Below are 26,437 nucleotides of genomic sequence, written 5' to 3'. Positions count from 1 at the left end.
GCAGCCAATTCGTCGAGTGGTGAAAGTAATTTGTGCTGATTTGTCATCATTAGTTTTTCTGCGACATTTTTGGAACTACCGCTGTAGAAGATTTATGTGTCTCTATAAGTCTACAGAGGCTATCAGAAGATCTTGATTTGCTGAGAGTATCACTGTATTATCTGCAAAAGTGGTCAAAACAGTGTTATCTGTAGTTGGTAGGTCAGCGGTGTTGAGCAAATAGAGGAGCGGGCCTAAGACGCTTCCCAGCGGCACTCCGGATTTGATCTTATGGACGTTGAATACATCATTATTTATTCTAATTTGGAAGTGTCTTTCCGTTAAGCAAGAATATTTGACTCTGTAATATTTTCTTGATTTTGTAGAAGAGGCATTTGTTCCAGACCTTGTCGAACACTTGTTGCATATCTAAAAATGCTGCACTACAAATCTTTCTGTCGTCCATAGCTTCCATGATATAATACACTATTCTGTGGCATTGTTGCACTGTTGCGTGCCCTTCCCGAAATCCAAATTGGTGATTAGGAATTATGGTTGACAATGGTACTGAAGCTTTAATTTTGTTTAGAAGGAGTCTCTCAAGCAGTTTGGATACTATAGGCAGGAGACTAATAGGTCAGTCCCTGAATACTACGATAAAAGAGTGAAAAAGTTAAAGGTCAGACAGGAATACAATAGAAGAAAATTAGGACAGCAGCGCCGAGAGGAAATGAAACGACTATCGAAGTATTTGCTATTTGTCCCCCAAAATTCACAGGAGACATATACACAGAAAAGGGAACTTTTGGCAAACAAATAAAAATAGAATACATGCAACAACAAAAAAAATTTTATTGACAGTAATTGAACCACTACAACTTGCCTTTTAAGAAACAACAATCCAGATTATCAATTTCTGAAAATTACGTTCTGCAGATGGCGTCCTTCTCTACGTATACATTCTCCTAATCTGTTGTTCAGGTTCCCCATTGATCGCTGCAACATCTCAGCTGGGATACCACGAATTTCTTTTTAAATTCTTTGTTTCAATTCATCCAGTGTCCTTGGCCGAGTCGTGTAGACCCGACTCTTGAGGTAGCCCCACAAGAAAAAATCACAAACTGATAAATCCGGTGATCTTGGGGGCCAAGGAATGTCACCGAATCTTGAGATGACACGATTACCAAACAATTCTCGCACAGCTGCAATTGATTGCCTTGCAGTGTGCGATGTCGCACCATCCTGCTGAAACCAGGTTTCGTGAAGTTGTGGGAAATTGTTCAATGCAGGTGCAACAAAAGTTTGCAACATCTCAACATACCGATCCGAAGTGACAGTCACTGTGATCCGGTCTTCATTTTTGAAAAAGTAAGGTCCGATGACCCCGTGTGACGAAACTGCACACCATACTGTGACCTTGCTGGCGTGTAAAGGGCGTTCACGAACTTCTTTAGGGTTGCTGTCTCCCCAGTAACGATAGTTCTGCTTGTTCACATAACCCGTAAGATGGAAATGGGCCTCATCTGACATCCACAGCTTGTCCAGAAATTCATTGTCCTCGTTTATGTTTGTCATAATTTGCTGACAGAATTGTAATCGCAACTGGTGATCGTTCTCCTTCAGTTGTTGCACAATTTGCAGCTTGTACGGATGAAAATTTAAATCAAAACGGAGAATTCGGCGAACGCTCTCTCGGGACACTCTGACCGCAGCCGCTTGCTTACGAACTGAACTCCGTGGGCTCTGTAAGACTAAAACTTCCTGTCGTCCTGTCGGTTTCTTTTTCGAGCAGATCCAGTCTCTTCAAAGTTTTGAACCCAAGTTTTTATCGCGTGTTTTGAAGGAACGCGACCATGACGCCCTAATTTGAAAAAGGGACGGAACTCCCTCTGCGCACCTTCCAAACTATCGTCGGTTTTGTAAAACATTTTTATCGCGAAAGTACGCTGTCTACCGTTCCACTCCTCCATTATTACTGAATGGCGTGATTGTTTACAGCTCACAGTCCCCCTTCCGTAGTGCTGCCAACTGTACATGGCTGCCACTACGCACCTCAGAAGTTCCCGTTTTTCTGTGTCACCTTGTATAAGCTTTATACTAAAAACGAAGGAAAGTGCTTGACTGAGTTCTACAAGTGCGTAAAAAGACGTAAAGGCAAAGGGAAAATTTTCCTGCGATCAAAGATGATAATGGACTGATTCAGTAGAAAAGGCTAATTCCCTTAATCATCCGAAAATGCAGTGAGCAGACGTTAAGTGAAGTGAAGTGAAGTAAGTTGTGGTGAGGATATGAAGGGTACGGAAGTGTAGTGAAGCGGAATGAAGCGAAGTTCGAGTGCTTCAGTTCAAGACATTTCATATTTTATTACTGTTACTGTTTAATGTACAGTATGCTTATTTTTTGTTGATATTAATTTATATGATTGTAGTTGTAATTGTATCTGCATAGTATTCATTCTGTGCGGTGTGTCCTTTATTGTTTATGTTTTGTGTGCGGTGTTTTGTTTGAGTGTGGTGTGTTATTTTGTGTGATGTATGTTCTTTGTGTGTTGTGTCTTAGTGTAATAACACTGCCACTGGGAATAAAACTCATTTGCAGTTTCAATAAACAATAATAATAATTGTCTAGAAAATGTGCGAGCCTCGACGTCTCATAAACCTATGGGCCTTCACGGCCCATACAGGCATAGCCTTACATTTTTTACCTGCTATCTAAAAAGTTAAAGATTAATATATACAGAAAACACATTCATTTCCTAGCAATGTGCATAAGCGAACCCACATAGAAAGCACCTCTTGTGACACCGGTTCTATTGTTGCGTGAGTGTATTTCGGAGGTTGAGACTTGCGGTTTACCACCGGTCAGTTCGTCTTGGCGTCAAGCCCCTTTAGGCTCACAAGAAGAGAGATTTTTTTTCAACAGATCCCGCTGGTAATAGTCCTTATGCAACATCCTCTCTGACGAGAGATGGCCTTGTCTCTTATGAATATGCTTCGCCTTTCGTCAAGTGTGTATTTCGCACACATAGCATGTTATTGAAAATTCTTCCTTTTGAACTACACACAAGTCCTCTGTTAGTCTAGGCTTTGCAAAGCAGATCATGTCTATCTTACGTATCTCGTGCTACAACGGCAGCTTGGTCACTTGAACGGCCGTAAGCTTGAAAACCGCCAAGTTTAAGCTTCTCATATTTTCTACGTCTGGCTTCGCCTTGCCCTGTACCACGAACATGTTCATTCTCATTATTATGTGTGACGTGTGCTTGCCGCCCTCACCGGTGTGCACTTTGGAAAAATTCCAGTGGTGCGGAGGAATTTGTTTTGTAAACCATGTCCCTTGCTTATAACATCATGGCACGGGTCACACAATAACTACAGCTCTTCTATTATTGCGTTCGTGGCTGTTGCTGCAGGAACGTGTTTATGGAGCCGTTGCCCAGAAATGGCAGTCTTATGTTCTCCCATCTCGCAGTCATTGCAAAAGCAACTGCTATACATGTTGCAATATGAGTGAACAATTTTTCTTCTTCCATGTATCAATTTCGTTTCTCAATTTTTATGATTCTCTCTAACTGTGTTTACATTTTGTGTATCTGCGACTGTGAGCCAATAGTTTCGCGTGTATATCAGTTCCTTGCTTTAATTCTGTTATCCGTGCCCCTCTCGATCACGTGACGCTACTGCGCAGACTGTTTCCTGCTGACTGGACTCCGGTAGCTATCAACCTTGGACGCCAATGAAGAGTCCTGGTTTTGTTTCTCTATCTAATGACGTACCACTTCCTTCATGCGGTTTCCCTGTACTCTCTTGCAGCGGGCTTCTTACCAGACATCCGACGGATGCGGCACCGACGTGAGAGCTGGATGTTACACATCCGCTACGAGAAAGGTGAATTTGTCGCCATCTTCATTGCCACGAAGGCGTACTAAGGAACAGGGGTGTAGTTCTCCGGGAAAGAGCTTCCGATATTCATTGGATAANGACCGGGGGGGGGGAGGTAAGATTTTGTCTGATCGTGAAATTCATGCCCCTTCCGAGAACCGAATTCCGGTCCTCCATTAGCCTAGGCACCTCCGAGTTATATAGGATTAAAGTGAACGGATATGTACCTGAACACTGCCTATCCCAGTGGCCGCGCGGCCAAAGGCATGAACCGTCTTCACTCGCTCAAACGTTGGGATCGTGGGTTCGAATTCAACTCTAGGCATAGGTGTCTGTGTACGTTTATCCGTGTTTGTGTTATTCTGCGTGTAGGAAAAGGCCTTGTGACTGGCTGATCCCACGTCCAAGGAGTTCTTACAGACTATATAGATCGAGAAACTGAAGAAGTGGCCACGGCACACAAGGGCTCTAGAGCTATAGACGGATACTTATATCATAATTGTTAGCGGCCTCCGTAGTCTAGGGGTAACGTTCCCACCTCGTGACTCAAGGTACGCGGGTTCAAACCCGGCGGAGGTCGTGGAATTTTTAAGGGCGGAAGAATTCAGGGAACAAGTGCCGTGGGTCCCGTGGCACGTAAAAGAACCTCATGTCCCAAGGGGACCACTGAGCCAAATTCAGGACATTTCCCGCCCAACAGTAGTCTCTAACGCCTCTGGTAGATGGGGGAAGCATCGACATACCGCTGAGCCAGTAGAGGCCGAACTCGCTGGCTGAGTAGGGACTGATGGCACGCACCAGTACCGGTATGGAATAGAGACGGGTAGAATATCATAGGAGGACGCACAATGGACCAGTACTTGGGCTAAGTGCATGGGGAAACCCACCCTCTCTAAATATAATACAATACAATATATCATAATTGTTAATGACATGATGTTCAATTAAGCATTGGGACATCATCATAATGACGAGCACGTGCAACCAAAATATCTACAACACTATAACAACACTGCCGTGGTGTACTGAGGCCCTATAATTTTGTTTAAAGGAACCAGGAGCCTAACCGTGTGGAATATTTGAAGGCAGTTTTTAAGGTCAGCGCGCTGATCTTTTTTTCTTTTCAACAAATACGCTCCGGCCGCCCTTTACCCTTCAGGAAGATTCCTGGTAATCATTTCTGTTAGGGGCTGACTAGACCGCAGGACCATAGTGCGGCTGGAAGGATTAGGTCAATTCTAATGACCTCATCGGGAATCAAACCCGCGACATTCTGGCTTGTAGAGTAGTGCCACAAGCAGCAACGCTACCGCGTGCCCCCGGTATCTACAGTTAGCAGCACTAACATGGCGGTGAATTTACAGTTTCTTTTGACACTCGTTAATACGTAATAGATGAATCTGTCCGTGTGCTTAATTACTGGTAATTAATCGCCAGAATCCACGTTGACGTATGAGGGAGTGGAGGTACAGATCTACATATTCTGAACTCCAACACTAGACGGATATGAGCGGTCAGTTTCATGCTCCTTCCGCTTTAACCCCTGGAAAATAGACCTCGGTACTCATTGGTCAGGAGGCTGGGTGGGCTGCAAAGCCGGTCCGGACACTACGAAGAAGAGAAAAATTTCTTGTCCCTGGCGGAATTGCGATCCTGATTACTCTAGTGTCCAGACAGTAGCCTGTCACTATATGGACTGAGCTTTCCCAACTCCACATAAGGACGTTGTTGTGTTATAAATTTATCCGTACACTTGGGTATAGATTTCCATGTAACAAACTCGGCACTACGTGGAAATGAGTGGTTAGCTTACCGTAAGCTTGTCATACTGCCCACAGGAACATGTCCCAGTTTCCACCGGAAATGAAGTCAGGCCCATGTCGCAGAGCTCTGTGGGCGTGATCTAAAGAAGAAGCTCCCTGATCCCGCCCAGAATCGCGCTTTAATTGAATCTTCGCTCTGTCTTTGGTTGTTCTGACTGCGAGGACGAGAATGAAGCACAAGCAGAGTACAGCGCTTGAGAAATACAATCCCTTAACATTTAATCTATGGCTTTTATGGAAAATAACAATACAAACGCGTACATGAACGTGTTTACAGCCATTGACCTGACTTGTTTCGGAAATCCCAAACAATCAACGTTAGCAACGCCACCCGCTATCGCGATCTCCGTTTAGCTTCTACATACAACAGCGACAAGTGACATTCTTCTGTCATTTACGGCACACCCGTCCATTTAAGTTCGTCTTACTGTAAAATTTCAATTTTATACACACGAAGGGAAATTTTAAATTTTAAATTATAAAAAGAACACGCCGGTCACGGTAACCGAGCGTTCTAAGGCATGTACTGTCTTCGCTCGCTTGGAAACCGGGATCGTGGGTTCGAATCGCACTCGGGGCATGGATGTTTATTTTGTGTGTGTGCGTTTTTCTGTGTTTGTGTACAGGTAGAGGCCTTGCGACGAGCTGATTACCAGCCCAAGGAGTACTACCGAATGTGTAAGATCTAGAAAAACTGAAGTGAACGGAGATGTTCATGGAGGTAGGCCTAGGCCCACTGGGGCTGTAGTGCCAAGGGGGAAAAAAAGAACACTTCATGTTTCACAATAACTAGTATTTTAGTTTGTGTTTGGGTTTCTTATAGCAACTGATATGAAGATTATTATCTTACGGGATGTGACGTGGTGGTGTGGTATAAGTTCACCGACGTTTCGGGAGAATATGCTGCCTCCAAATTCAGGGTCGAAATGCGCTAAGCAATCTATAGAGCAAGCATAGAGCAGCACTGTTTGAACCTCTACGTGATATCACGTGAACACGTTGCGCAATATATTGCTCTTATGTTCCTTATGTTAAAAGGAGAACAACATTCAAAAGCAGGCCTAATTATACTGTTTTCTTCTGAATATACATTTCAATAAATTTAATTTTGCATCACAAGGCATTTCAGATGTTAATTGTACTGGTACATAATGAACGGAAATATCGTCTTGTAAACAGGATTATCAATTTTCTACGCACGTTCCGACATAATTTAAATAAAATCTTATGCCGAAACTTGGTGATCAGAAACTACAGTGAGTAAGCGTCGGGCTGGGCCACAGAGAAGTCGGGGTTCAATTCGTGACACAGGCAAACGATTTCTCCCTTCACCGTAACTTCTAGACCGACTTTGGAACCACGCAACCCTTTACACAGTGGATACCAGGGGCCGATTCCTTGAGGTTAAAACGACTGGGACGTGGAGCTGACCACTCACCGTCATCCAGTGCCAAGTTTAGGAATGGTGGAGTTATACCTCCACCTTCCCGCACATCTCCATGGCATAATCCTTAATCATTGATAACAGGTAAAGTTGTACCTGTGCTTAGTCAATTAATCACTACGTCATGAAGACGTATGGGGGAGTGAATGTATAGATCCACGTTTTCTTGACGTCGACACTATCTGGAGGTGAATGGTCACCTCCGCGCCCCGCCCTCTTTACCCCAGGGGAACCCTCCGGTACCCATTGGATAGGAGGCTTGGTGGGCCACAGAGCCGGTCTGGACAATGTGGAAAAGAGAAAATTCTTGACACTACCGAGACTCGAACTCCGACTTCTCAGCCAATCAGCACATAAGCAGTCGCTACTCCGACTGCGCTATCCCGTCTCCTTATACAATGGTGACCAGGGTTCACTTTATCTTATGATAAAGTATGAAGTGAAAAATTGAGGTGCGACGGGCTGATCCTCACCGAAGGAGTCCTGCCGACTGTGTAGAAGGATCAAGGAACTAAAAAATCTGCCAAGGTTCAGCAAAGGGTAAAGACATAGATAGATACACGTAGATGCCACTGAGAAATGCGCCACTTGTTTTTGCTCAGTGTTGGAGGGGCATTGTTGTGGTGATTTCGACATAGCAGCTGCTTTACGAAATAGTGTATACTATAGTGTATATAGTGGATATGGGAAACACGTGTCTGTCTCCGATCATATGTCATCTAAATAAGAGAAGTGAACATATTTTCATTAGATTTAGTATTAGACGATTCTTAAATGAGACAGCCCAAGTCACTGCGCAGCCAAATAAATGACCCTGATGCCTCGACGGTTACAACTTGTCCACCGCAGAGGCATTGCAACACGTCACGTGTACACAGCGGTTACGTCGCCATGACCTGTATCTCTCCGGCGCGCGCAGTAACAGATGTCCACCCGCATGTACGCACACAGAGCCTGAGGACATCTGGAAAGATTTTCACGCAATTTAACACCTGAGAACTTTACGAAATGTTATTGATTACAGTTCAACGTACATTTACACTCTGAAGAGCCAGTAAATAGGTAAAAATGGAAGTAAAACAGCTGTGTTGGATATAATACAGTAGGTTTTCTATGTGTATCACTGGTTATCAGCACAGTCCTACTTTTTGACAGTCTAGGTAGTAGACGCACATGAACATGTTCAGAGGCTGGTTTTAGTAGTCAAAATGGCGACCGTGTTTGAGAGTGTAATACCGAAGAGCAGCGCTCTGTTGTGTTTTTTTTTGTGTTCAGGAGGACTCGGTGCAAATGATATTAATAAATAAATGTTTCCTGTTTACAGTTGGAAGTGTTTATCGCGTAGAGCGGTTCACAACTGGGTCGAGAAATTCTCTCAAGGACTTTCGAAAGACGCAGATGATGCCCGACCAGACATGGAAACAGCTGCGGGTTTCGACGAAATAGTAAAGCGATGGGACAGTTATATACTGTACTATATATATACTGAGATGCGAATCAGATTACAACGTGCACCAATTCGTCGTGCTGTTTCGAAATTAATCACATGTTTTTTTCCTGTTTGGCCTATCGAAAGCTGAATTCACAAGGCAGGATTGACAAACTGTCTTCATGTAAAACGTCAGAATCAATACAGACATTACCAAGGACTTAGAGCAGTTTAAACATATTGCTAGGCAACAGCTCCATAAACACGGTCCAACACGCAACAATAAATGACGCTGTGTTTTCTATGTCGCCCGCGCCACTCCCTGTGTTGGTAACGAATCGATGAACTCGCTATTTGATACGAGACACGTGTTTTTTGTGTGGTCTGCGCCACGCGAAAATAGAGGGATGTGTTTTCTGTGCGTGGTCCGTGCCGAAAGGAATGGGAATTGACTGGACTTGAGTTCCGAAGTTCCAGGGAACAGCAATGTGGCCAAAAGAAGGATTAGAAGACTTAGTGTGTGAAGTTACATGTGTTGTAGTACATCGATATTGTGAGAGTGTGTAAGTTAGTGAGACTTTTATTGTTCCTATGCATTTAATCCGTTGCCAGGAAACGGATAGTGAAGAGCAGTGGGAATAGACTGGGAAGATTAGTGTGGAGTGATTGTAATTTCTGTAAATCAGCAGTAGTGCAATAATTATTTGTAGCCACGACCTGTAGGTTGTTAATAAATCCAATTACCAACCTGCACCCCGTCTTTAGTCACTAATATCTGTGAAAGTATGTTTTATGAATTTATATCATCTAATAAAGTGAGACTATAGACGGGGGTTTGAATTGTTTACTCGATTTATTGCACACTTTGATACAGCAAGTGACAACACTTTACACACAAACACACACACACACACACACACTAGTGTCCACAGTCACGTCTTCACTGCGTTGCTTGGTAGCGGCTTCCAACTCCGGACGTTCCCTTTCCTCTGGGTTCCCGAACTATCCCCTTGCCTCAGCTACCAGCTTCTAACAGCAACAGCTTACAACGACTGAACCCCAGTAGTTCTCTAACTGAAGCAAAGCCAAAGTCAGAGTCAAAGTTATGTAACGACTGACTGTCAGTCGGCCAGCCTGTCTTGGTGCCAAGCCGCATCTAGAGCCCAAGGAGAGATTTTTGTTACTGTCAGACAGCTGTGGGTTTGTTGATGTGGGGCGCGCTCTCTGACGAGAGGACGGCTCTGTCGTTTCCAATTGCTTCTGGCCCTCGTCAGCGCAGTCATATTTACCGCGGTATTGTATGTATATATTGATACTGACCAGACACATTGTAATAGTAGGTTCCGCTTTTACTGATATATCCTTCTGAAGTAGGTCTCTCAGACCGAAACATGTCAAGGATGAAAGATTAAAAATGAGAGAAGGAACATTTATCAATCACACTGGACGGAGATGACAACCTTTTATGATCTGTTAAGAAAATTGCAATACTCTCGTAGTGTCTTTATCTAAAGGAATCTTTCTTTTGTCCATTTTGTTAAGGGCAATTCTTAAAACGATTATAACAAACGACGAAAAGTAACAACAGGCAGCAGCACATGCACAGGCAAAGATAAATAAGTGCAGACTGAACACGTATATCGTTGAACCTTTCACATAATCTCTGATGACATTTATTACCAAGCCACGTGGTCGTAGAATCCGTTGTCTTTGCATTTTGAACTGTACACGAATTCCAAATTTTGTTAACATTACATTACTTAAAACTGATGAGTGGTATTAATCCCTTATTATCCCTAATGTTTGTAATTTTCTGTATGTTTGTTCGATACATCCCCATTTTTTGCAATCATAAAATGGCGGTTGGTATCGTAGTACGAACTACGAACTTCCTGTAGCATCGAGAGGCTTATCATCATGCAACTAGTCAGAAATTTCTGAAACTTTTATAATTTTTCTATCCGTCATGCTCCCAGGTTTTGATACTGAACTATTATTGGGACCATACATATAGGAAACATTTCGTTAATAGTCACCTTCAGTCGTATAGAAATCCATCGTTTCTGAACAACGCAATTGCTTCCATCTTCAGGGTCAGAATGTAACCCAAGCAAGAGATCTGAGAGAAGCAGGCAGTAAGCAGAGGCTTATTGCTGGTTTCTCACTTGCTTTACTTATCAACCTTGAAAATAGAGGCAATAAATTACTCCGAAACGCTCTTGAATTTCTGTTGGACTATATCGAGACTATTTTTGCTTGATGCCTGTTTGTTGATGTTTTCTTGGTTCGCTGTATTTTCAACCTTGAAGATGGAGGCAATACGTTAATCCGAAACATCGATAATCCACTGCAGTACACAGAAGCTAGCTATACTTGCTACTTGCTACCTGTTCTTTTTCAGGTGGATTCGTGATTGGATTACGCTGTGACACTGAAGTCCCACTGAAATATTGGTGGTCTTCTGGGAGGTTATACAGCGGTGCAGCCCACAGGACCGTATTCTGCATGCTCTCTGCTCCGAGAAGGGTAAATCCAGCCAATTCATTAATACATTTTACCCCTATCGTCTCTTTCTCTGTCTGGTGTTCGCTTAAGCTCATTAGCTTCAAGTTGAACGTCTCTTGTGACGTGCTTTACGCGAGACAGAAATTTCCCCCAGATATTAGCTGACGGCCTATTACTAATACATGCCTTGTTCAGTGCATTTATATGACTTCTGGAAACTGAAAGCCTTTTATCATTACAACAGACCCTATATTTGAATATAATTTAAGCTCTGGCCATCAGGGAAGAAGCAAACTGACTCGCTATATTCTTTAGACATCGGTGGAAACATCGCACTGCTCTGTGGGTTTAAAAACCTTAGTTTCCATAGTGGACACAGTAACATTCATTTATGAATAACTGGTCTTCAATGGGCGTAGCTGTTGAGGAACTATACTACAAGCCGGAAGGTCGCGGGTTCGAGTCCAGATAAGGTGGATTTCTTCAGTTGACATATTCCTTTTGGCCGCACTACGGCCCTGGGGTTGATTCAGTCTCTAACAGAAATGATTACCAGGAACCTTCCTGGGGGTAAACATGCAGCCGTAAGGCTGACAACCTCACCGCCATTTGTGACCTCGATGTCTCACAACCCTATGGGTCTCCACGGCCTGTTACAAGGATAGCTTTACCTTTTTTACCTTTACTGGCATTCGATAGACAGGATTGAAATACTGACTGCAGAAAGAATAGATGACGGGGTCTTGGAGACGTACAGGCGACAGTAACAGTCACACCTTCCCTCCCTGAGCACATCACCCATGTTCTCTGTGTGTAGCAAGAAGTGGCTGTGCTTTTCTTATTAGCCCTTGGGGTTGTGCGTGAGGAGAAATGAGGAGATGAATGATAAGCATTCAGCTGCATGTGGGAGGGAAGGTAACGCACTATCACGAGAGCCTTAACTAATACACGCACCATACGAACATTATTTCAGTAAATAAACCCGACAAACTCCACTACGCATTCTGTTGATAACGGCTATGTCTAAAAACACGGACTGCAAGTAAAAGAATATTAAAAGAAATATTATTGTTTTTAAATGTATCGTGTCTATTCTGTGATTATTTATATTTTCATATTCATATGTGAAGTGTAATGGAGACTGTTTAAGATTAATTATACTTTGTTATGACGTCAGATTTCGTCCTTGACGTATCATTCGATAACAAGTAGGACAGCAAAGGAATATGTGAGAAAACCGGAAGTAACTAGGATGAAAGCTTATGTTGCAAACGAATAAACTTCCGTTGAAATCTCTACTGGTGTTACGTTAGCGTGTCTCTAATCATAACAAATCTCAGGATTGCTTCCATTTTCCTGTCCTTCAGTTCACCTGGAGATACAGAATTTGAAATAGACTTCAACAGAAAACGTTAAGACATTGGTACCTTATCCTAGACACGCTGGTGAAATTTATATTAAAAATTAGGTAATCATGAAACCTCACTTATGAAAATAAGAGAATAGAATTTAATTCTTCAGATCTAGATTAAGAATTAAATTCTTTTAATAAATTATCAGTATCTACAGAACATGTTGTGGCATGTAGACCCGTTGCTAGGCAACAACCGCGGAATAATCAAATTTACAACAGCCGTTGCTAAGTAAAGTCTCTGGAAAGAAGAATGTTTCCACGGCAACAGTTGCCAGTTGTCATATTTCCGCTGCAAATTTGATGTGCCAGTTGTCATATTCCGCTGACAGCTTCATGTGTGAGTTTTCATATTCTCGCTGACAGCGTGATGTGTGAGTTTTCATATTCTCGCTGACAGCGTGATGTGCGAATTTTCATATTTTCGCTGACAGCGTGATGTGTGAGTTTTAATATTCTCGCTGACAGTTTCATGTGTGAGTTTTCATATTCTCACTGACAGCTTCATGTGCGTGCAAGTTTTCATATTCTCGCTGACAGCTTCATGTGCGAGTTTTCATATTTTCGCCGACAGCGTGATGTGTGAGTTTTCATATTCTCGCTGACAGCTTCATGTGTGAGTTTTCATATTCTCGCTGACAGCGTGATGTGCGAATTTTCATATTCTCGCTGACAGCTTCATGTGCGAATTTTCATATTCTCGCTGACAGCGTGATGTGTGAATTCTCATATTCTCTCAGTTTGACATGTCAGTTGCCATGTTCTCGCTGACAGTTTGATGTGTGGTTGTCATATTCATGTTACCAATATAAACTCATGAAACTAAAGGAACTACGCTCAGAAATGAGTGTATTGATACTGCGTCAAGGTCAGCTGGTTCAAAACACATTCGTCACAACTTCCAACATTGACAGTCTGTAGCCCCAAGACTCAGTGGGTCTTATGTTGCAATATACAGCAAGGGGAGCATGAAACGTTTACTTCACCGGGCAATGCTTTCCTCTTCGTTCCCTGCAATATGACATTTTCATTTTCGCTGTAGTTTATCCTGGTAACCTCCAGAACGAAAAGTCTGACTTTTCCAGCATCACTGCCTCCACGTGAAATGATTACTACCAGCCAGCGAACTGCGTAATACAGTGCAGTGCAGTGCAGTGCAGTGCAGTTCTTTCAGTCCTTTCCTACGGTGGATCCATGGCCACACTTCAATCGTGTGTGGAAACTCCTTGGTGATCTTCACGAGTCCACGTCTGAAACGAAATGTAAGAGGTAGTGAAATAGTGATAGCAATCCGTAAAGGGGTGTCAGACAGAGCCAATAAAAGCAAAGAAAATGGTTCTTTGTTCAGGCTCCGAAAAGGGCTACTTCAAAACAGAATGCGAGAGAATATGTGTGTACACTTAAGGAAGAGACTGGTTGGTAACAGATAGGAAAGTAAAGTGAACTCGCCCCTATGCTTAATTAATTCCACCCTACGTCATGAAGATGTATGGGAGTGTGGAGGTATAGCTCCAACATTCTTGATCTTTGTATTATGTGGGGGTGAGTTGTGAGCTTCATGCCCCGGCCGCTTTATATCTTGAGAAAGAAGTCCCTGTACCCATTGGATAGGAGGCCGGGTGAGCCGCAGAGCCGCTTCGGACGTTGTGGAGTAGAGGAACAACTCTTACTCTTGCCGGGAATAGAAACCCGGTCATGCAGGCCATCGCTATATCGGCTGAGCTATTGGCTGAATGGAGATAACAGGAGAAATAGGTGATATGTTCCAAACATAAACTTCGGGTTCTCTCTGAACGACAGCATGTTGAAATCCAGAAGAAAGTTGTGTTCATCCTTACCGCCGTGAGAACATGTCTCTCTCTCTCTCTATGGTTCTATAGGCATTTTTACCTTGGCCGCTTTTTCAGTTTCTTAATCTATAGACAGTCGGTATGACTCCTCGGATAGAGACTCAATCTATCGCAAGGCCGCAACCGACACATAGGAAATCAGAAAAATAGAATAAATACACACACAGACATCCATGCCTTTGGTGCAATTGGAACTCACGATCCAAGTGTTGGAGCGTGCGAAGTCTTCATGTCTTAGATGGCGCGGCCACCATGATCGGTACCACGTGATCTTCATATCCCGAGACCCAAATATACAGCTGATAACAAATTAATGTCCGTGGCGTATAAACAGAAACCCCGACAATAATTTAGAATTGCTCTATGTTTCCACTGCTCATACTTTTCCATTTGAGACACTGAAATTTGTGTACTTTTTTGGTCATTTTCGGTTGTTCTGTAACGTAAACTTTAATTGTAACATTGGGAAGATGGGGAAGAAACGGATCTGAATTTTGTTTGAAGAACTATGTCTAGGAATGTAAGTAAAGTAAAAGACGGAACATCCTGTCCGTAAACTGGAGGGGCTGTAGGATATTCCATTTCATTTTATCCAATGGTCGTTTAGAAGTAGAGGGACCGTATGCTGCTGACTGTTGGTTCCAGTTCAGTAAGAACTGTATCCTATGAATATGTATAAATTTCATACTGTGTTTAATAAGCATGGTGATTCTGAGGGTGCTGAAAGAGGCCACTGCAGAACGATCTGTCAGGAATTTGTTTTGCTGTCACGTGACGGCAGGGAACTATTCTCTCGTGCGTTAGATCTGGTTCGTTGGTGAGATATTTGATAATCAAATATTCACGCTGCTTCGGTTTTCAAAGCCGAATTCATGTTCATATTAATTCTAAACACAGCCAGAAACAAATCTCAAATAAATTTCTCCATCATGGATATTAGGAACATATTCTCGTATCTATTCGTGGTTCACTTAAGGACGTTGTGAGAAACCAAAAATATTGTCACGTGTATGAGTGACTATAGAAGCGGTTGGATTGGTGATTAGATCCATTGGCCACTTACACTCAACTCACAATTTACAGTTCACTTTTACACACACACACACCAGTGTTCTCAGCCTGTTACAGTCTCCACTAGTCGTTTCCTGGTAACGGCTTTAATAGTCGAGATTCTTCAGCCCTGTGCTTACGTAGCTGGCCGCTGGCTACTACTCCACAACTGAATTATTGTCAGAGTTAAAGTTACTTTACGACTGGCGGTTTACCGCGAATCAGCTCGTTTTGACGCAAAGCACCTTGAGATAAGACCAGAGAACTCTTTTAAGTGAACCTTTGCGATCATAGTCACGGATGGCTCAGAAAACACCGTTCCTCGTTGCTGTAGTTAAACAGTTGCTTGTTAAGGATTTGTTGCCTAGCAGCAATCGTTGTTTCGTTGTTTGCTTCTCGGTCATTGCCTATTGCCTACATTGCCTATTATTGCCAATGCCTACACGCTACATTATAAAGCGTCGAGTGATTGGATTATAACGGATTAGAATGAATGTAGAAGGCACTGACCGTGGCCAAATTTAATATATCCTCTCATAATTCTCGGTTTTTTTACTTTTCCCACCTTCCGGTATTCTAGAGAATAGAAGAAAACGATTAGGAAACTGGATCTGTTTCCGTCCTCAGGTAAAGGGGAGAAGACACCTACTGAGTTGGCCCCCTTAGAAAGAGCCATTCTCGATCACTGGACGTAAGGACAGGACAGGACAGGACAGAAGTGTCTACTGACGTCCCAGGAATTGAATCTGCTCCTATTTTTTCGTTAACGAAATTTTGATTTGTTAACCTAAATCCCAAATATCAGCAATTGTCCACGTTTTTAATGCATATACTAGATGCTCTTTATTTACAGCTTTGTTTACCGTCCACCACGCAACAATATTAAGATCTGGAATTAAATCCTTTTTAAAATTGTTAACTACACTACACGTTCCTCTGCAGTAGCCCTGAGGGCACACCAGTTCCCCTGAGTGTCCCTGCGAGTGGTAGGAGGCGACGAAAAGGGAAGTATCAAATCTGAGACAGTAAAATATGGACGCAAGTCCCAGGGGACTAGGACCCGAGAAACACTGCGCTAGCAAGGACCAGCAGCATATGCAAAAGACAGACCCGTCCTCTCGTGAGAGAGGGCGCCCCACAGAAACAAGACGGTAACAGTCGAGGATCAATAAATATCTCGTCATGAGCCCCAGGAGGGTGCTCGATACCAAGACTTGCTGACTGAGTGACCGTCAGCCGCAATGTGACTTGGACTTGGACTTGGAGAAGTCATATACCCATGTGGAGGCGGGGTCGTATACCTCTACTGTGACCCTGCTAGTTGTAGGAGGCGACGAAAAGGGAAGTATCAAATCTGAGACAGTAAAATATGGTCGCGAGTCCCAAGGGACTCGGACCCGAGAAAGATTGCGCTGGCAAGGGCCAGCAGCATATACAAAAGACAGACCCGTCCTCTCGTTAGAGAGGGCGCTCCACAGAAACAAGACCGTAACTGCCAAACTGTATTAATTAATATCTGGTCATGAATCCCAGATGGGGCTCGACACCAAGACTTACTGACTGACACCGTCAGTCGCAATGTGACTTTGACTTTGACTTGAGAAGTCGTAGTCGCCTCGAGTCGAGTTTCGAGACGCCAGCCTGCCGGATTGTTGGAAATGCAGACTTGTTGTGATAGACGGCCATGTGTAACTTGGTTGTGACATTCACAAGAGGATGCAGAAAGTTTTACAGCGCTGTCGGTATCAAGAATACACTCGTATGTAGTGCCGAATGATAGAATGATTCACGAATGATGAAGGAAGTTTCCATGGCCTGATCGAGGCATTGTGCCAGCATTCGCCTGAAGGAACTGAGGAAGACCACGAATATTATCAATTAATACAGCAGATCCTCTGCCCAAGATTCGAAACAAGTACTTCCGAATACAAGTATGGACCATTATATCTGCATCAACTCGCTAAGTGGTAAGCATTTGCATAAATGTAATATTTCTTTTTACAAATTAGGATCAATTTATTTGTTACCAAATGCTCACTTCCGAAAGTATGGTATTTCACACTCTTTTGAATAAACACTATATGGACATTATCCAGCGCCCTCTTTACATTTCAAAACACAACGTTTCGGATTCGATTCTGTCTCCGTCTTCAGGTGAAACCTATTCAGTTTGGCCCAAATGATAGAGCTACTCCCTATCTTCGGACCTAAGGATAAGGATTTAGGGACAAGCTCTATCCATGGGGTCCAAATGAGTAGGTTTCACCTGAAGACGGAGACAGAATCCAGTCTCCGAAACGTTGTGTTTTGAAATATAAACGGGGCGGTGTTTTAGATAAAAAGGACGATGGATAATCTCCAGGGACAAAAGTCCTTTGTTTATGGCTCCGTGACCAATAATAACAGGTTCTGGATTGGTTGATTGGATTTATTAACACCTTTTACAATCTCTATTAATCACAATCAATTATAGCGCTGTCGCTGATGTACCCACTTCACAAATCACTAGCACATGCTCCATTCTCGTTCNACGTTCCTCCGAAACCGTAGACTGCTTTTACCGGTTCTCACGGTCTCTTCGCTTGCAGATTTCTTATATTTTTTCTTCTACCCTGAAGATGGAGGCGATACGTTCCTCCGAAACGTCGGTTAACACCACATATACACGGTGCCAAATCCCAGAAGACTGCTTTCTTCAAAGTCACAGTTACTTTTCGACTAGCGGTTCTGTGCCCTCTTACAATTCTTCTGCAAGGACCCCACGGAAAACACGTATCACATGCTATCAAGAATGCCTGCTAATTGGTTAGTTACCTAGCAGTGAATGTCCTTCCATTGTTGAGAGCTAACTTCGGGAATATGTTTACTGAGCAGTTGCCTAGTAATGGTCATATTCGTCACAATAATATTTGTACTAATGTACTATTGTCACAGATTTTTAGATCTTAATTGCTCTTTTTGGACAATTGCTTTTTTGAGACGTCATGCAAAATAACGTGGCCGGAGCTCGAAGCTACGAGCGGCTGGGAAGTGTTAATAAACCTGGTGGAAATGCACGGAAGATGAACAGCCGTTTGAGTAGACCGTTTGCTGCTCGTGACAAGAAGGAAGATTGTCTCGCTTGCGGGCATGCTTCTCGTTCAGTACAGGCATAATTGCAGTTCACAGAAATCTGAACTGTAATGTTTCCATCTTCAGGGTACAAGATATCCGCGAGGAACCAGCGTGAGCAGGTGGCTAGCCACCGCCGTGATAACCTCAAATCTCTCATATAATATTTCCAGTTGCCCGACCATGTGACTCATAGGAGGAATATCACAGACTCGTTTCAAAATGAAACCAATTCCGACCCAAGAAGTTACTCCCTCTGGGTCATTATTTTTAATTTATGAGTTCAGACTGTGGAGATTCTGTACAACTAACATAATGTGCCAAAATCAAGTTTTCGAAGTTTCGACGTCATAAGATTGTTGGAAACCAGAGTTGTCATACCGGATAGATCACTGAACACACACATGGCTTTTTTTGTCCCATAAGGTTGTCAGCTGAGTGAATGACGTACCTACAAAGATATTTAAGACAATGTATAGTTTTACAGTGGCACTAACCGGGCCGTCTACACAACAGTAACATCAACAAAAAGAAACAAATCAATACTATTGTATCAACATTCGTTTCTTGGCCAAAGGTGTTTCGCTACAGGTTTCGACCTTCATGAGGTCATTGTTAGGCGAATGTATTAGAATATACTTGAATCGTGTTTTTAATATGGAGCCATATTATTACAATTTATTTCATTTTGATAGCGAATACTACCTTCTTGTTAAATATGATTTAATAAATACGCAATAATGCTCTAATAATATTCTTTCTTCCTCCTGCTCCCACTGTGGAGCACAGGGCTGATTTCTCAGTTTCATGATTATTTTACAGACGGTAGGACTCCTTGGACGGGTGATCAGCTCGTCGCAAGGCCTCTACTTGTACACAAACACAGAAAAACGCACACACACAAACTAAACATCCATGCCCTGAGTGGGATTCGAACCCACGATCCCGGTTTCCAAGCGAGCGAAGACAGTACATGCCTTAGACCGCTCGGCTACCGTGACCGGACAAATTAAATTTTACCCAGTTCTTAATTAAATAAGCACTATGACATGAATATATGTACATGGGGGACTTGAGATGTAGGTCAACCATTCGTGACCTCAGCACTAGATAGAGGTGAGTGCTTAGTTTCACATTCCGGCCACTTTAACTCCAGGGAAATAATTCCCGGTATCCATTAGATAGGAGGCTTGCTGGGCCCCACAACTGGTATAGAAGCTACTGAGAAGAGAGGAATTTGCCCCTGCCGGGATATATGTGCTCCTCATCTGACAGCTGATATTGAAATGAGAGATTTAGAGCATCTGAAGTCACGTGATTACGAGCAGAGTGGATCAAACAAGACGGATTAGAAACATTCTGAGATCAAGCCAAAACGTGGGGTAGAAGTGTGATGGTATGGAATGGAATAGCTCGAATATACGGGAACATAAATCGATTTACTGAGCTTGAAGTGAAAAAACTGAAAATTACGGCTCAATAAATATGGCTCTTACCCAGAAAGACTAACCCCTTCTCTTGTCGAAAAGGACAGCGCATTCCAAATCACATAAATGGTTTCGGAACGAACAAATATTTGGTCATGAATCCCTACGGGACCTGAAACTAAAAGAAAGTGGGCTGGCGAGGGCCACTATCGCTATACTGCTCTGCGTTATCATCCCTAAAGTGAATGAATTGTGGCATTAGGCTAATAATGGAAAAGAATGCACATCTGTCGTAAATGGGTCCAAGTCTCATATAGGACCTAAGACTAGTGTCAGCAGATGTCCCGCTCTTGAACTCTGATCCGTTGTCCTGATAAGGAGTAAATAGTCCCGTTTTTATACCATTTTATTTGGAAGTTACATGAAAATTTTTGTTACACCTACTTCGTGTGGTACTTGCGGGAGTTACATGTTCATGAGGCGCATGCGCACTGCGCTACTGCTCGTTGATACTGCAGTCTTACACTTCGCATTGCCGGATTTTTTAATGGTCCATTTTCCACAGCTTGGTTTGATTTCTTGGAGAGCCAATTGGAGATTAATTGCAACGTTATAATAAAATAGAAACTTAAAATATTTCAGGCTTTGAAATAGCTGAAGAACTGGTCACTTCAGCAAACAGAATGAAAGATTTAGCAACTCAGAGCTTGTATCGTTGTTACCAGATTTCTGAGATTGTTACGGCAATGAACAAGTCACTGAAGCAGCTAATTAATTTATTAAAACATTTATTTTTTATTTTAAAAATGTAGTAACAACCCCCAAATTACTTAAAAGAAATTCTCTCAGCCTAGAAACACGAAATGTCTGCCCAGGGGGATGAACAGTCTCCTTCTGCGTCGGATGCAAATATGTAGCTGATGAGGGCCATATTGGGAACATATAAAACATGTGTTTTACCTACTTTTTTACCTACTTTCCTTATTTTGAAAGAATAAAAGTTGGTATATGAGATGGCCACCGGTCACGGTAGCCGAGCGGTCTAAGGCATGTACTGTCTTCGCTCGCTTGGAAACCGGGATCGTGGGTTCGAATCCCACTCAGGGCATGGATGTTTAGTTTGTGTGTGTGCGTTTTTCTGTGTTTGAGTATAGGTAGAGGCCTTGCGACGAGCTGATCACCCGCCCAAGGAGTCCTACCGAATGTGTAAGATCTAGAAAAACCGAAGTGAACGGAGAAGTTCATGAAGGTAGGCCTAGGCCCACTGGGGCTGTAGTGCCAAGGGGGAAAAATGAGATGACCCTGCTGTCTCTGTGTCTGTGTGTATCCCCCCTTACGACTTCTGAATGGCTGGACCAATCTTCATGAAACTTGCTATGTATAAGGTGCAGTCAAATGATAATGGGTCACCACGCATAACTTGCACGGCGCGCAAGTTGGTAACACTGGAATTTGCTTACGGTACGAACATCTGGTGGGGACCCGGGAAAGCACAGTGATAACGTGCCCTTGCACACTAGTCGTTTGTTTATTGTGCTGGAAGTAAGGTTAGCGCTACGTGTCGTCCTCCAACATCAGTAATTGAGGCGGCTAAAGAAGAACAGTCAAGTGTAGTGCGCTTTCTGACTGCTGAAAGAGTAGGAGGACGAGAAATTCATCGTCACATGTCTGCTGTTTAGAGGGACGTGTGTCACTGCAAGATGATGCTCGCCCAGGACAGGCTCATCGTGTCATCACTCCTGATGTTATTGCTGCGTTGGATGGTCATATCCGGGCAAACCGACGGATCACTGTGGAAGAAATTAGTCTATTGACGGGAATAAGTCACGGTTCCGTACACGCCATTGTGACAAAACACTTGCTGTACCGCAAAATCTGCACGCAGTGGGTTCCACATCAACCCACGGAGGAACAGAATACTCAGAGAATGGCTGCATCCCTGGGTCACTTGCAATGATACCATGAGGAAGAGTATGCTTTTGTGTCCCGTATTGCCACTGTGGACGAAACTTCGTGCCACCATTTTGAACCCGAGAGCAAACGGCAGAGCCAACAGTGGAAACAAGTGAATTCTCCCCCACCCAAGAAATCCAAGGCCGTACACATAGGTTCCGATAAAGTGATGATGACGTTCTTCCTCGACTGCAAGGGTCCTCTGTTTGTCCAATTTCTCGAGCATGGGGCCACAATCAGTGCACAGCGCTATGAAGACACTTTGCAGAAACTGAGACGTGCCATAAAGTCAAAACGCCTGGGATACTATCGAACGGCATTATCCTTCATGATAATGCGCACCCCCATACTGCCAGTTCTATGAGGAACACGCTACAGAGATTTGGTTGGGAAGTGCTTCAACATCCCCCCTACAGCCCAGATCTCTCGCCATGTGATTTTCACATTTTTGGAGATCTGAAGAGAGACATTCANAGGGAGACATTCGTGGACATCGGTTTGCATCGGACGAACACGTGTGTGGCTGGGTAAAGATGTGGTTCCGTAGACAGCCCACAGGCTTTTTCAAGGGTGGGATTGACCGTCTTATCTCCCGGTGAGATAAATGTATTAACAGTTTTGGAGATTACTGTTGAGGTAAGAAATGTTCTTTAATATGTTTTGGCTTCTGACCCGTTTTCATTTGACTGCCCATACATCACGGCACCTGAACTCATCACAGCGGTTCATTTTACAAATCCCGCCCAATCAATTATATCAACACTGCAGCCTCTCAGATCTCTGAGATGAAATATGAATATTGCTTGAATCCGTGTATCGATCTTCATAGAACTTGGTACATACACCAAGCCACCTGAGACCTTCTCCATGCAGTACTTCATAAATCTCTCCCATCTTTAATACCAACAGTGCAGCCTCTCAGATTATGGAGGTGAAAAAGGTAAAATTGTCCCTGTGCTTATCTAATTAAGCCCTGCTCTACGAAGGCGTATGGGGCAGTGGATGCATAGATCTACATTTTTCTTGATCTTAGGACTAGTTGGAGGTGAGTGGTCAGCTTCACGCTCCGGCCGCCTTACCCCCGGGGCAAGAGCTCCCGGTACAAATTGGATAGGGGGTTGGATGGACCCTGGAGCCGGTCTGGAAGACATGGATAAGTGAAAATTCTTGACCCTACCGAGACTCGAACTCCGAGCCCTCGGTCATCCAGCCCGTATGCAGTCGTTATACCGACTGCGCTGTCATCGAGGTAATGACCTTAATATAACCTGAATGCCCGAATCAATGTTCATGATATCAGAGGCCATCTCAAGGGTGTTCTTCATAAATTACACCCATTATTAATACCAACACTACAGCCTCAAAACTTCATAATTCATAAATAATAAAGTTTTCTTTCTTATTGTATCAAATTATCAGATTACAGTGAAAGGAAGACAGACGATTAGTTCTTCCCAGAACTTCTTGTTTTCTTTAGAGAGAGTCTGGTCACTTTACCTTAGAACCAAGAAGTAAATGTTTCTAGCATGTCACAAATTTGTATATTTGCAATGTTGCCATCACTGATCGTGGAAACTTAAAATGTAAGTGGCTGATGTGGCATCCGATGACTAAATGTTTGTACACAATTTCGTGAAAGTATATTAATTAGCTGAAATGTTTAACGGACACACACACACAAATACATAGTATTCGCTGTAAGTCTGTATAATTCTCTTGCTTTGAAAGGAATGTAGGTTAAAAAATAGTGCTTGTCCTTCAAAGTACAATACTTTTAGACACCCCTGTCATTATAGGATATTTGTCTTCTTTACAACTACGCATTGGTACTAAAGTAATGGTAGACATGTGTTGGGATATGGCTTACACATTGTTACTACACTTACATTCATACATGAATTGTTGCGTTTATCCCTGTTGGCGTTCGTATAAAAAAGACCAATAAAGAGCGTATGACATAAGCCTTATTTAGCCTATATAAGAATTCTGCATGCGTACGTTCTTTACAGGCGAATTTTTGTTTTGCTGATGTGTTGTCAAGCAACCGCCTTCACATATAAGTAGAGAAATTCCTCGCCAAGCGCCAGATTACGTTCCTAAAATATGTGAACTTTCCAAGGTCAAATTGTTGCATGCAACTGGGGATGAGGGTGTTGCGGATGTTGTTAACACCCAACATTTTTTTTTATTACTGGTGGGGAGGGTCTGAGTCCCTTGCACTGCGGCCAATTCTGGCTTATTGTACCAGCCCCAGATGATAGGTGAGGGTGATTGTGGAGCAATTGGTGGAATGGAGATTGGCAGGGGAAACCGAAGTACTCGGAGAATACTTGCCCCAGCGCCACTTTGTCCACAACAAATCCCACTTGACAGACCCCGGGATCGAACCCGACCCGCCGCAGTGGCAAGCCAGCGACTAACCGCTTGAGCTGTGGCGCGGCCCTATGACACCCATCATAGTTCTACCTTCACGAAACAAAAAGATTATAAAATTGTAGGGGCATTTGATATAAAATCTAAGAAAGACTCACTAAAATACGCAGAGCCAAATTAGCATGGAAAGCAGAAACGTGGTTGGGGTGACGTTCCAGCTAGAGCTTCTGCCGATTTCCCCTGTGTGCACAACGAACCAAACACAGGCACTCCCAGTTATACGAATAGCTAGGTTCATAGACAGACTTTATGAAGCGAAATTTTGTAATCAAAATTTATTTTTCCCATATGCGCAATACTATAGTTGGCGGTTTACGATTCTGAACGACTTAAAAGTGACGCCCAGAAACAAGAATCACCAATTTTAGTCCTTGCAACGAACCGAAAACACTGATAAACATATTATTCCACAACTATTAGAAAACATATTATAATATTAAATACCAATAATATTGTTAAAACTGTTAAAAAGAGCAAAGTCTTATGCAAAATGCATACCAAAGCAGATCGTAAAGCGACCTGACTGGGCGAAGGGAAACATGGCGTTTGTTTGTGATCGGAAGTGATTTTTGGAAAAGCGATTTCGCGTTTGGATGAGAAGCGAAACTGGGTTTACGCGCCTAATTGTGAAGGTTCTTATTAGTGAAGTTTCACATTGGAAAACCTCTTACAGCAAGGACTATGCGCTCCACGACTGACAGAACTAGATAGTTATAAATGGAATCATAAGAACAATTGTGCTTTATTCACAATCTAATCGTGCACCTCAATTGAGACGACTATTGTTATACGCGCTTTAGTCATCCGCGGTTTTATTTCTGTGCCATGAGAAGCACCAATTCCCTGTCAGCGGTCAGTAAAATGTCCCGCGCATGCTCGTTGAGTTGCGCAGGGAATGCCGCTGAGACGCCCCACCATTCTGTCTGTCATTTTGTGTCTCATTCCTTCTCCGTCACGCTCAGTATTCGTTCAGTGCGTTCCACGTCATACACGTTTTCGCTATGAGAAGAGATTTGAGGAAGGCCACACCAATTCAAAATGCAGGTTTCATTCAGTACTTCGAAATGCGCTTCTTTCATGAAAGTGACGACAGATAACGACACAGAGACTGTTGTGTGCAGATTTACGATGTACTTACCGGCGGAATTAACCTACCAGGATTCAGCACGCGTGACGATCTCATATCAGAGTAACTTTCTGCAGCATCATAACTATCTTATTGTACAGAAAGTCGTGGCACTTTTCTAATACACATTTTTCGAGATATTAAATATTATTTTATTATATTTCACGAAACATCTCTGTAGACTCTATACAGATTAATATAATGCCGGACCAGGTTAGAGGAGAACATTTGGACGGAAGAGGGATGAAGTGACAGGAGGTTGGAGAAAACTGCATAATGAGGAGCTTCATAACTTGTACTCTTCTCCAAGTATAATTACAATGATCAAGTCAAAGAGGATGAGATAAGCAGGGCATGTAGTACGAATGCATGAGAAGAGGAATGCCTATAGGATTTCGGTGGGAAAGCCAGAAGGACATAGACATAGGTGGGAGACTAGTATAAAAATGGATCTCAAGAATTTCACAATATTTTATGAAATCCGAAGGTTTACTACCGTGTTCACAAGAGGCCTCCACTGGTCCCTATCCCCAGTCACATCGACCCAGTCCATACCGCCCCATTCTATCTATCTAAGATCCATTTTAATATTATCCACCCACTTACGTCTTGGTCTTCCTAAGGGGTGTGTTTACTTCTGGCTTTCTCACCAGCAGTTTATATATTACAGCCCTCCTCTCCCCTTCGTTCTACATGCCCTGCCCACCTCAACCTTCTTTCTTGATCGATTTAGTTATACTTGGCGAAGAGTACAAGTTATGAAGCTCCTCATTGTGTAGTTTTCTCCAACCTCCTGTCACTTCATCTCTCTTCGGTCCAAATATTCTCCTCAACACCCTGTTCTCAAACACCTTCAGTCTATGTTCCTCCCTTAATGTCAGAGACCAAGTTTCACATCCATACAGAACCACAGGCAAAATTATAGTTTTGTATTTTCTAATTCTTACGTTTTTAGACAGAAAACTATAAGACAAAATGTTATGCATTGAACGGTGGTAAGAAGTACCTGAGTTCA

The 26,437-nt window shown here is 43.0% G+C and overlaps 1 protein-coding gene across 1 annotated transcript in view; it reads left to right on the top strand.

Moving 5' to 3' along the window:
* Window positions 1–13,670: 13,670 nt before the first annotated feature.
* LOC111867986 (gamma-aminobutyric acid receptor alpha-like) overlaps window positions 13,671–26,437 on the top strand; it is a 167,150-nt gene continuing 154,383 nt past the window's right edge. The window contains exon 1 of the mRNA XM_033752894.1: window positions 13,671–13,734. The gene's annotated coding sequence lies outside the window, so the exon portion shown is untranslated. The remainder of the gene's footprint in view (window positions 13,735–26,437) is intronic.

The sequence above is a fragment of the Cryptotermes secundus genome, unplaced genomic scaffold, assembly GCF_002891405.2.
Source record: "Cryptotermes secundus unplaced genomic scaffold, Csec_1.0 scaffold508, whole genome shotgun sequence".
NCBI lineage: Eukaryota > Metazoa > Arthropoda > Insecta > Blattodea > Kalotermitidae > Cryptotermes > Cryptotermes secundus.
Note: the sequence above shows the minus strand (reverse complement) of the source record. Positions and strands in the feature narration are given on the sequence as shown.